Below are 12,478 nucleotides of genomic sequence, written 5' to 3'. Positions count from 1 at the left end.
CAGAACAGAAAATGAACGTGGTTACTCCATTCGGTGGGTATAATTCAGTTCCATTCTCATAACTCTGGCCAGGATGGCCCTCCCCTGGATGAAGCTATTTTTACTGATTCTTGAGCTGTTGCCAATAGCCTAGCTGTTTGGTCTGCACCTTGGAAAACTGCATACTGGCAAATTAAAGATACTCATTTAGGGGCCACAAACTATGGAAACAAATCACAATTACCAAATGAACCATCTGGGTCACTCATATGGATGCTTGTAAGGGCCCATCCTGATGAGACCAATAAGATGAAACCAGCTCAAGCTGCTGACTGAGTCTGCACCACTCAGTTTTCCTAGATTCATTATCACACTGAACATGGCAACATTAGACTGCTGCCATCAGAGACTGGGGACTGTGATGCAGAGGCCACCACTGCCTCATACATGGGACTCCTATCAGAAGGTGTCTAATTTGTCTCCTGTAGGTAAGGTTGAATGGTGAGGGGCATGGCCCTACATACTCTTGGCAGACTATGTCAGAGCTTTGACCCTCTCCTGGGGCTATCAGTGGTGCCTCACCACCATTAACGTTTTCTATTTGTGAAATGTTTTTTCCAATCTATCTTAGTCCATTGCCCATTTTTGCTATTACAACAGAATACCACAAACTGGGTAATTTATAATGAACAGAAATTTATATCTCACAGTTCTAGGGGCTGGGAAGTTCAAGACCAAGGCATTGGCAAGTTTGGAGTCTGGTGAAGGCCCCAATTCTGTTTCCGAGATTGTGTCTTGAACGCTACCTCCTCCAGAGGGGAGAAATGCTATTTCTCGTGTGGCAGAAGGTAGAAGGACCAAGAGAGGGAGCCCACTCCTGAAGCCCTTTATATTAAGGTGTTAAACCCACCAATGACGGGGAGCCCTTGGGGCCTAATCACCTTTCAAAGGCCTCACCTCCCAACCTCATTACACTGGCAATTAAATTTCAACGTGAGTTTTGGGAGGGACAGACATTCAAACCATAGCACAATCCAGTCAGCTAACCATTGTGACCCTTGAAGCTAATCTGTGCCCTGTGTTCACCTTTCTGGATTATTTTCAGTCTGACAGTGGTGTGCTTTTTATCAAAGCTACTCAACAGTGCATGGAGAGTCAAGGTACTTGACAGACCTTCCATGCTTCCATGCATCGGATATTGTTGAGCTTTGGAACAGCTCCCTCAAAAAATAAAAATAAAAGTAAAAAAAGACTTCTGACTTTATCGCCCTCCTCTCCTCCTGATCCACTGTGGTAAGGCAGATTGGTCACTGAATGTGGCTATTCCCAGAAAAGGAACATCCACATCTGCCTTCTGGGTAATGATCAGAATGAAAGGGGTGGGAGTGACATAGATGTGTTTTGAAAGCTGGGGATTCTGCCCTGAGCATTTCTGGGCATAATGCACCTTTCTTTTCCCATAATAGCAATCCAGGCCAACCTGGTAAGTACACGTTTCTGCTGGCAGCCCAGTCAAAAAGGGCTCCTGGAGATTTAAACTTAAGCCACATGGGTTAATTTTGGGGGGGATTGGCATATTCATAGATCATGAGGAATCTTATAATTTGGACTTTTGTCCCCTCCAAACCTCATGTGGAAATTGATCCCCAATGTTGGAGGTGGAGCCTAACTGGAGGTATTTGGGTCATAGGCCAGATTCCTTATGAATAGATTAATGCCTTCCCGGTTGCAGGGAGTGTGGGGAAAGGGGTGAGTGAGTTCTCAATCTAATAGTTCCCAGGAAAGCTGGTTGTTAAAAAGAGTCTGGCATCTCACACCCTTTCTTGCCTCCTCACTTCTCTGCCATGAGTGGAAGCAGCCTGAGGCCCTCAGCAGAAGCAGATGCTCATGCCAGCTTCTTGCACAGTCTGCAGAACATGACCCAAACAAATCTCTTTTCTTTATAAATTACCTAGGTATTCTAATATAGCAACACAATAAGAATATGACAAGAATAATGATGACTCATTGTGAACACTGCTTGTCAAGTCCCACTACAATGGCCCACAGAGGCTAAACTTGAAGATATAATGGGTCTCCCTGTTTTATAAAAATCCCTTTCTATCTATTGCATCAGACCCTTCTGGACAAAAGGTCTGAGTGTATGTAGGGGATAATTGGAAAAAAGGTAAAGATTGAGCTACTGGAATAGCTGCAACCTGGAAACATGAAGAGTGAACACCTTAGACCCTGGGAGATATAGGAAGAGAGAGACATTAATGATCTTTCCCCTTCAGATCTGCCCTGAGTGCCTTCCTTACGAAGGAAAGGCCTGTTGCAGAAGAAAAAGAAAAATGGCCTGTTGCAGACTTTTCAAACTGTAGTAGGCAGCTTTCAGTTTAATAGATCTGGCATCTCCAGCCTAAGGGCTCTAACCACAATTTGACCACCATTCTCCTTAACCATATTGTAAAGTCTGTTGGAAACAGCAGGAGATGGCTCAGTTCCTGCCTCCTTGTCAATGTCTCCGGATGTCTTCTGCACTCCCCACACTGAGCCATCAAGCGGTTTTTCCATGGAGTGGGCAAATGTCACCAGCTATGGTATGGATAAACTGGACAAGTTGCATTTACTGCTCTCAGGCAGTCCCTTCCAAAATAAGGACTAGATTCAATTGTAAAATTAAGCTGGGAAGCCTAAGATTTACCAGCCAATGGGAAGCCACATTAGAGGCACTGTCAACCTGTGTTCCTCCATCCCCATATAATGTACCTATCACTTAGAGTGGCCCAACAGTTCGAACAATACTTTCTGAGGACACCATGAGAATTCATGGGGTTGCACAGTTTGTGTGGAAGCCATGCATAACCTTGCCTTCCTCCTGAAAACTATGTGGATTGTACCTAAAGAATGATTTAGAGAAATACCACCAATAGATCACGTATCCCTCAGATGACTGCAAAGACATCTCCAAAATGAAGCTACTCTTGATTACTTGAAATTGCTCCCGGAGCAATTTATGCATACTTGAGGGTAATTTTTACTCATTATTTATGCATATCTGAGGGTAACTATTTCTACAATGAGAGTCCTCCAATTAGAAAGGGTGATGCAAAATTTGCCATGAACTTTAGCTAAAGTGATCAATGAAACCTCCTCAGCACTGGAAGGCAGGTTTGTGGGAATTTGTTTGTGAGAATTATTCAGCTGATGGGGTCCAGAACTCTGGGAGGAATGGTTAAAATCAATACTTTAGGCTGTCCTCATTCTATTGCTTGGAGTCCTGTTAACAGTAGTCTTCAATATGTTCTGTAGGAAACAAATTGAATATATTTGGTCTTAGCTTCTGTTGATCAGATTAGTCACAAAAGTTGATAGATCAGTGGACATAATGGGAAAATTTATTACAAGCCAAGATGGTGTAAAAATGAGTAGTGAATAAGATTGGCAGACAGTTCTCCATGGGTCTTGTATGCCTGTGCTTTTTTTTTTTTGTAAAAAGAGGGGCTTGCTGCCTTTTTTATATAGGCTTATCCTTTCAAGGATATCTGTATAGCAAATAGCTTGGAAGATGGAGGTAAATGTCTTTGGATCAGAGGTTGGGCTTGTTTACTATTCAGCATAATAAGCGTAGTGATCTTCCTCCAGGGTAAAGTGTAGGTAAGCTTACTGCCCACTATAAAAGATCTGGGTTCCTAAAGCTTGGTGTTCCTGAGCCACAACATGAAACTACTGCATGCGCGGCACATACACTAGTTTCATCCGTTCGTTGTTGCCCTGTGGGCAAGAGGAACTGATGCAAACACTATACTCTTGTTACTTGCTGTGCCATGAATAATAAAGTCCTGTGACTTTAAATAAAGTGGCTGACCTAGGAGGCTAATGTGTTTTGTTAACAGCCACAAAATTATGGCAGCCTAACTTACTAGATTACAAATAGTGTAAAGTCTCACATTCTTCACAGTTCTTCACAAGGAAGATTTTTATTGTTTATTTTTATTTTTTTCTTTATTTCTTCTAAAAAAGTGGGATACATGTGCACAGTGTGCAGCTTTGTTACATAGGTATAAGGGTGCCATGGTGGTTTGCTGCACCTATTGACCCATCCTCTAACTTCCCTCCCCTCACCCCCCAGCCCCAAACAGGCCCTGGTGGGTGTTGTTCCCCTCTCTGTGTTTATGTGTTCTCAATGTTCAACTCCCACTTATGAGTGAGAACATGTGGTGTTTGGTTTTCTGTTCCTGTGTTAGTTTGCTGAGGATGATGACTTTCAGATTCATCCATGTCTCTGCAAAGGACATGATCTCATTCCTTTTTAGGGCTGCATAGTATTCCATGGTGTATACGTACCATATTTTCTTTATCCAGTCTATCATTGATGGGCATTTGGGTTGGTTCTATGTCTTTACTATTGTGAATAATGCTGTAATAAACATACATGTACATGTGTCTTTATAGTAGAATGATTTATATTTCTATAGCCTGGAGTTATAGAAATTGGTGCTGCCATTCCCAGGCCTAGGGAGCTTAGCATGTTAGGCAGTTGGGAGTCCCAGTGCTGGCTGCTGCTCCTCCCCCAAGGAGCTCAAACAGCTTAGACAGCAGGCAGCCACAGCTGGTGTTGGTTGCTGCACCCCCCACCCCACCCCCAGTTCCCTAGGGTTAAGCAGATTCCATCTGTAAGGCTGTTAAGAGTCTTCACGTGGCCTGGAGTGGTGGCTCAAGTCTGTAATCCTAGCACTTTGGGAGGCCTAGGCGGGTGGATCACCTGAGGTCAGGAGTTCAAGACCAGCCTGACCAACATGGTGGAACCCTATCTCTACTAAAAATACAAAAAATTAGCCAAGTGTGGTGGTGGGTGCCTATAATCCCAGCTATTTGGGAGGCTGAGGCAGGGGACTCACTTGAACCTGGGAGGCAGAGATTGCAGTGAGCTGAGATCATGCCATTGCACTCCAGCTGGTGACAGAGCAAAAAATTGTCTCAAAAAAAAAAAAAAAAAAAAAAAGAATCTGCATGCTCCAATGCTCCAGGGTGGGGACACAAGGCCCCGGTAGCATGGGTTCACGAGTGGGATCTTCTGATCTGTGGATTGCACAGTTCCACGGAAAAAGCAGTTCCCCAGCTAGATAGTGGCTCACTCACCACCTCCCTTGGCTAGGAGGAAGGGGTTCCCCTTCCCCGTGTGGCTCTCAGGTGGGCCGTAGCACCACACTGCTCTCCCTTCTCTCCGTGGGTCACGCCAGCCTTCGAGTCAATTTTGATGAGAGAACCTGGATACCTTGGTTGCCGGTGAAGGCGTCACACGCTTACTATGACTTTTTTGTTTCTATAGGAGCCTCCAAACGCCTCTGCTTCTAGTCAGCCATCTTGGCCCCACCTCCTGAGCATATATCAGATATTTATTATTTATTTATTTATTTATTTATTTATTTATTTATTTATTTATTTTTGAGATGGGGTCTTGCTCTGTCACCCAGGCTAGAGTGCAGTTGCATGATCTTGACTCACTGCAACCTCTGCCTCCTGAGTTTAAGCGATTCTCTTGCCTCAGCCTCCCAGGTAGCTGGGACTACAGGCACCCGCCGCTGTGCCTGGCTAATTTTTGTATTTTTAGTAAAGATGGGGTTTCACCATCTTGGCCAGGCGGCTCTTGAACTCCTGATGTCGTGATCCACCCGCCTCGGCCTCCCAAAGTGCTGGGATTACAGGCATGAGCCATTGCGCCCAGCCCCGATTTTTATTTTTATTTTATTTTAGTTATTTATTTTTGAGACGGAGTCTTGCTCTGTCGCCAGGCTGGAGTGCAGTGGTACCATCTCGGCTCACTGCAACCTCTGCCTCCCAGATTCAAGTGATTCTCCTGCCTCACCCTCTGGAGTAGCTGGGACTACAGGTGCACGCCACCATGCCCAGCTATTTTTTGTGTTTTTAAAGTATATTTTATAGTATATTTTTCACCATGTTGGCCAGGATGGTCTCGATCTCTTGACCTGTGATCCACCCGCCTCGGCCTCCCAAAGTGCTGGGATTGCAGGTGTGAGCCACCACGCCCAGCCCAGATTTTTATTTTTAATTAGCTTGCTTGGGAGCCATTGGGCTCCTTGAATGTGTGGATTGATAGCTTTCATTGGATTTGCAAAATTCTCAGCCATTACATTTGCAAATTTTGCTGTTGGCCATTTTTAAAATCTATGACCTATATTAAATATATGTTAGGTTTTCTAATTATATCCTCGGTTCCACCTGTCCTTGCTTCTGTCTCTTTCATCCTGGATAGTTTCTCCTGACATCTTCAGAGGTGCTAACTATGAATTACATCTATCTGCTGATGATACACCCATCCACTGAGTTACTAATTTTAGATACTATGTTTTTCATTTCTAGGGTTTCTCTTTTTCTTTTCATTTTCATTTTTTTCTTTTGCTTTAAATCTGTGATGTCCTTTTTAAAGATTCCACTTCTCTGCTGAAATGTTAAAATTTGACTTGTATCTTTATGAGCTTAATAAAATACTCAATACATTTATTTTCAGAAATTTCACCATCTGAAATAACTATGGGTCTATATCTGTTGTTTGTGCTAGTTCTCATTCATATTGATATGTCTTTCTGTGTGTTTCCTTATTATTTTTGAATGAGTCCTAAACTTGTTTGAAAAATATGTATAGAAAAATTTAGGTCCTAGAACATTACCTTCCTCCAGAGAGCATTGCTTCTTTCTGTTAGGTGCCTATGGGCACTAGCAATCTTGAATCACCTTAATCCAATTTCAGGGATTAAAATTTTATTGCCCATGCAGACATTGAAGGGGCTCATGTACTTCTGGCTTACTCATTCTTACTGCTAGATTTCAGCTCTTCTGGATGTCAAGTCTAAGTGTTCAGCATTCCATTTACTATGGTCCTCAATCTTGGTAGGCCTGTTTCTTCAACTTTTCTTTCTGCTTTCCTGAAGAGACGGTTTGAGGATTGCTTTATCTCCCTGCCATCTCTTCCTCACAGCAAATGTTCCTGGAGCAAAAGTGGTCTCAGCAAAAACAAGCAATGGGAAAAGGATTCCCTATTTAATAAATGGTGCTGGGAAAACTGGCTAGCCATATGCAGAAAGCTGAAATTGGACCCCTTCCTTACACCTTATACAAAAATTAACTCAAGATGGATTAAAACCATCTTATGGCCCAAAACCATAAAAACCCTAGAAGAAAACCTAGGCAATACCGTTCAGGACATGGGCATGGGCAAAGACTTCATGACAAAAACGCCAAAAACAATTGCAACAAAAGCCAAAATTGACAAATGGGATCTAATTAGAATGAAGAGCTTCTGCACAGCAAAAGAAACTATCATCAAAGTGAACAGGCAACCTACAGAATGGGGGAAAATTTTTGCAATCTACTCATCTGACAAAGGTCTAGTATCCAGAATTTACAAGGAACTTAAACATATTCACAAGAAAAAAACAACCCCATCAAAAAGTAGGCAAGGGATATAAACAGACATTTCTCAAAGGAAGACATTTATGCGGCCAACAAACATATGAAAAAAGTTCAGCATCACTAATCATCAGAGAAATGCAAATCAAAACCACAATGAAATACCAGATACCATCTCACACCAGTCAGAATGGTGATTATTAAAATGTCAAGAAATAATAGATGCTGGTGAGACTGTGGAGAAATAGGAACACTTTTACACTGTTGGTGGAAATTTAAATTAGTTCAACCATTGTGGAAGACAGTGTGGTGATTCCTCAAGGATCTAGAACCAGAAATACCATTTGACCCAGCAATCCCATTACTGGGTATATACCCAAAGGAATATAAATCATTCTACTATAAAGAACATGCACATGTATGTTTATTGCAGCACTATTTACAATAGCAAAGACATAGAACCAACCCAAATGCCCATCAATGATAGATTGGATAAGGAAAATGTGGTACGTATACACCATGGAATACTATACAGCCATAAAAAGGAATGAGATAATGTCCTTTGCGGGGCCATGGTTGAAGCTGGAAGCCATCATCCTCAGCAAACTAACACAGGAACAGAAAGCCAAACACCTCATGTTCTCACTCATAAGTGGGAGTTGAACAATGTGAACACATGGACATAGGGAGGGGAATATCACACACTGGGGCCAGTGGGGGGTTGGAGGGTGAGGGAGCGAGAACATTAGGACAAATAGCTAATGCATGTGGGACCTAAAACCTAGATGATGGGTTGGTAGGTGCAGCAAACCACAATGGCACACGTATACTTACGTAAAACAAACCTACACGTTCTACACTTGTATCCCAGAACTTAAAATAAAATAAATAATAATAATAAAAATAAAAAAGTAAAATAAAAAGGCACCTGAAAAAAAAAAAGTGGTCCCAGAGTCCATGCTCTCCTCTTTGGATTTTCTATTTGTCCTGGATTCTTGGTCCGATGCTTTCTCATTTTCTTTATAGCTTGTAGATGCAACTAGAAACATGGTTTAATGTTTCATCTAGAAATCATTGTCTCCAATGGGAGGTTTGTTCTGAATTAACTAGCCTGCCATTACCAGAACTGAAGATTTATTTATCTTTGCAATATAGTTTTTATTTAATTGCAGTATAATTTACACAGAGTAGAATGCACACATCTTAAATGAAAATTTGATGAGAGTTTTTCTCCCCTAAATGTGTATTCCCACGTTACCATCACTGAAAGATAGATGATGTTCCAATATTCCTGGAAAGTTACCACTTCTAGTCAAATCTCCAACTCATCCCATCCCCCTCAGCAATGTCCTTTAATTTCAATAGTCGTATATTCATGTTGTTGACTTTAAACTTCATATAAAATAAATCATATAACGTACTCTTGCTCAAAGTAAGTTTTTGAGATTCATCTATATTTTTCACATATTCATAGCTTATTCCTTTTATTGCTGTACTGTATTATGTTATATAAATGTACCAGAGTTAGTTTATTTCCTCTTGATGAAAATTTGAGTTGTTTTCAGTTTTGGTTAATATGAATATATCTTTTATGAACATGCTCAGGATTCCTTTGAATTTTAATTTCTTGTGGGTAATGAGAGTCCATTCATATTTAAACTTAGGATATAGCTATGTTATTGGAGTTTCTTACACCAAGCTACACACCAGGCTTCGTCTTCCAACTTGGTCTTCGACAGTTGGTTTTACTTGTCATATATTTTGTTATTTCAAAATTTATTTATTTAACAAATTTTTATAAAGCACTTAGTATGTGCTAGACATTATTCCAAATACTTTTAAGTACTGACATATTTAATATTTAATCATTCTGACAACCTATTGAGATAGTTATTATTAGTATTTGCATTTTACAAATTATGAAATGGAGGCATAGAAAGGTTAATTAACTTCCCGAGGTCACAGGAGGAGAAGTAGGAGAGTTAAGATTCAAACCAAGGTGCTCTGGCTCCAGAGGCAATGCTGCCTCTCTAGAGATGTTCATATGTGAGCAAGGAATGCCTCTAACATAATCTCATATAACCTTAGAATAAATAACCAGGCCCCTTTAATATGCTGCAAATGTTCTTTATAGTAAACCATTGCACAAAAATTAGGTACATATAAAATGTGCTCATTTGAGTAGCAAGGTTGGTAAACTGAAGAGACTCTGCACAAGTCAGATATGGGCAGAGCGTGCTTACCTGTTGACCCCATTCAGTTCCTCACGAATGTTTCCTCACTTGTTCGGTGAGCGAGTTTTCATTCTCTCCATGTATGAGTTGCCAAATTCATGTGATAAATATGCAAGAGGCTGAAGAGTTCAGGCCCTTCAGTGTTCTTGTGCAGTCTGCCTTCCCTTGCCATACACAAAAAAATCTGATCTTGGTTTCATGGACCTCAGTGTAATGCATATTCGTCTTTGTTGGTCTTTGCAAAACACTGCCAAAGCCCACTACTGCCTTTGGTGATATTACAGACAGAGGCCAGGCGGGGGAGCTCCCTAAAGGACTCTACATAGAAAGTGTGACCAAGCCAAGCTCGGAGGCAGTTACCACAAAAAAAAAAAAAAAAAAAAAAAAAAAAAAGAAGCCAGAATGTAACTGGAAAGCAAAATAGAGGCTTGAGAATTTTCCAAGTGAGAAAGACAAGGAGAGAATATAAACACTAAACCAATGCTGAGGTTGGTGGACAAATAAAGGCTTCACTCGACTTTTTATTGATTTGACATTCTGGTACTAGGTAAAGGAAAGAGCAAAACGAAGTGCAGGATCGAGAGAAAATCGATCGCTTGAAAAACTGGGTATTTTACTTGCTGCAAGTCCCGACTGTGTCAGCTGATGAGTTTAACACTATGACAGCACAGTCCTCGCCTGCCTGCTCGCTGTTGTACTCCCCGCACTGCTGTGTGCCCTGTAGCACCTGGCACACGGGAAGCGCTCAAGAGATGTGTGTGGATGAAGGAGCCATATTTTGACTTGCAACGCAGAGCAGTAAGCTGCAGTTATTTGGTAGCGGTAAGCTGGAGTTTGAGAAATTACTTTGGGGCAGGTTTGTTTATTATTTTTGAAAAGGATAAAATCAGGGGCTCACCAGTTGAGGGGCTGCCTTTAAAAGGAAATTAAAAATGCAGGGCATATTCTCATACACCCTTCCAATGGGCCTGTAATATAACTATTTTCCTGTTTTCATAGTTGAGAAAACAGGCTCAGAGGGATTAAGGAACTTGCCCGAGTTCACACGGCTCATAACTAGAGCAACTGGTTCTTCTAAAGACCTTGCCCTGCCTGCCTACTACTTTCTGCTGACTTATCCTGATTTTCCTGGGACGTACAGCATGTCAGCTGCTAGATGCTCATCAGAGCAAATGTCGAGGCTTTAAGGTGGCCATGTAGTTTTTGTTGTCTTCATTTCCCTACGGGTACAACTTCACTTAATTCATGGGTTGCATTAGGGTTACAGTAATATACAGCAAGATGTATTTGCTGTTACTATTCTTATTATCATTGCCACGATCACATCTTCGGGTAAGAGTTCCCAGTTCCAGAGCCTTTATTTCTTAAATCAGGAGCCATGGATGCCAGTGTGGGATACGTTCTATTTCTAAAACCCAAAATATCTGCTATCTTCCCAGGGTATATCAAACTATTGAATAACTTTGTTATGGAGCCTGGGAAGATGAAATTACTCAGAATATTTGTGATGTGTACATTTCTTAAGAAGTTACAGCTATATTTCATACCATGGAGCGAAAAATACATCATTTGTTTTATATATAACATTGGTTATGAATTCTGATTATAGAAATGGACATATTTCCTAACGCCAGAGGGGAGCTGATTGATTTCCTTTATATAGCTACATGTCTACAGTAGGCAGTGAGTATAGTACTATTGGAAATTGGACATTAGACAAGCACACAGTAAAATTTCAGTGCCTGGCATGCAACAGATTCTAATTTAACTTAAATAACAAAGTAATAGTAATAATTACAACGTAGCTAATATTTGTTGAGCTCTTACAGCGCAGGTGAGTGAGTGCTTCATATGAATTATTGCATTTAAACCTCCCAACATGTGAAGTAGATACTTTTATCATGGAACTCTTTACAGGTAAGGAAGTGGAGGTGCAGGGAGGGTTACTGGATCGTCCAAGATTACACATCTATGGTAGAGGCAATACTTGAACTTAGTTTATGTTTTACTACACTGGGTAAGATATTTGAAATTAGAGCAAGGTTGAATATGTAGTATCCTTTTCACATATTATTTTATCCCATTAAGCTTAACAAGGAAAAGATGAAGCCCAGCTCATTTTCTGTCTTCTATACACAGGTGAAAGAATAAATTCTGCCTCCTGCTTGCCTGCAGCGGGGGTGAGGGAGAGGGGACTCAGCCAGATGCTGAATTCCCCAGACAGCTGACAGGTTCCCAATTTCCAGGTTTGTATTATTGCCTGCAAGTAGGAAGACGGGAATATTACCAGCTAGTGCATGACTAGTGCTTATCTTGCTTCCTCCAGGATAGAAGCACCAGAGGCTAGCAGGGTCTAGCCCGAGGCTGAGTGGTGGTCACCAGAGTGACTCCTACAGCCCCAGCAGACATGTGCTGAGGCTCCCCTTTGCTCATATTCTGTGGGATCGTAGGGAGCTGGGAGATGGAAGCATGATGAGTACTAAGTTGACTGTGTAAATTGCTGGAGAAAGGTGAACTATGTACTAGTATTGCTCATGTTATATAAAAAGTATTAAATTTATAAGTCTAATAAGAACATGTTTAAAATATAATTTTTTTCTCTAAAATTCATAATTGGAGTTAAAATAGATTTGAAATGCATGCACACAAGGCAGTACTTATGTTGTTAAAGAAACTATAATCTTAGAATCCTAAACAGGGTCCTCATAGACCCCAATTTTATTAGCCAATTAGCCATGTTCCAGGGTAAATGATATATTTTACCTCAAGAAATGATCATTATTAATTCATACACGTGTATAAGAATGCTGATCAAATTGCTATGCTGGGCCTGATGCGGAGGCTCATGCCTG

General features: G+C 41.1%; 1 protein-coding gene across 2 annotated transcripts in view; it reads left to right on the top strand.

Moving 5' to 3' along the window:
• Positions 1-12,478, top strand: part of ASB5 (ankyrin repeat and SOCS box containing 5) — a 97,745-nt gene that overhangs the window by 24,303 nt on the left and 60,964 nt on the right. For both annotated transcript variants that reach the window (XM_032148952.2, XM_058436902.1), the window contains one exon: positions 11,766-11,872. The gene's annotated coding sequence lies outside the window, so the exon portion shown is untranslated. The remainder of the gene's footprint in view (positions 1-11,765; positions 11,873-12,478) is intronic.

The sequence above is a fragment of the Hylobates moloch genome, unplaced genomic scaffold (genome assembly GCF_009828535.3).
Source record: "Hylobates moloch isolate HMO894 unplaced genomic scaffold, HMol_V3 SCAFFOLD_3, whole genome shotgun sequence".
Taxonomy (NCBI): Eukaryota; Metazoa; Chordata; class Mammalia; order Primates; family Hylobatidae; genus Hylobates; species Hylobates moloch.
The sequence above is the reverse complement of the archived record's forward strand: the minus strand, read 5'-3'. Positions and strand labels throughout refer to the sequence as shown.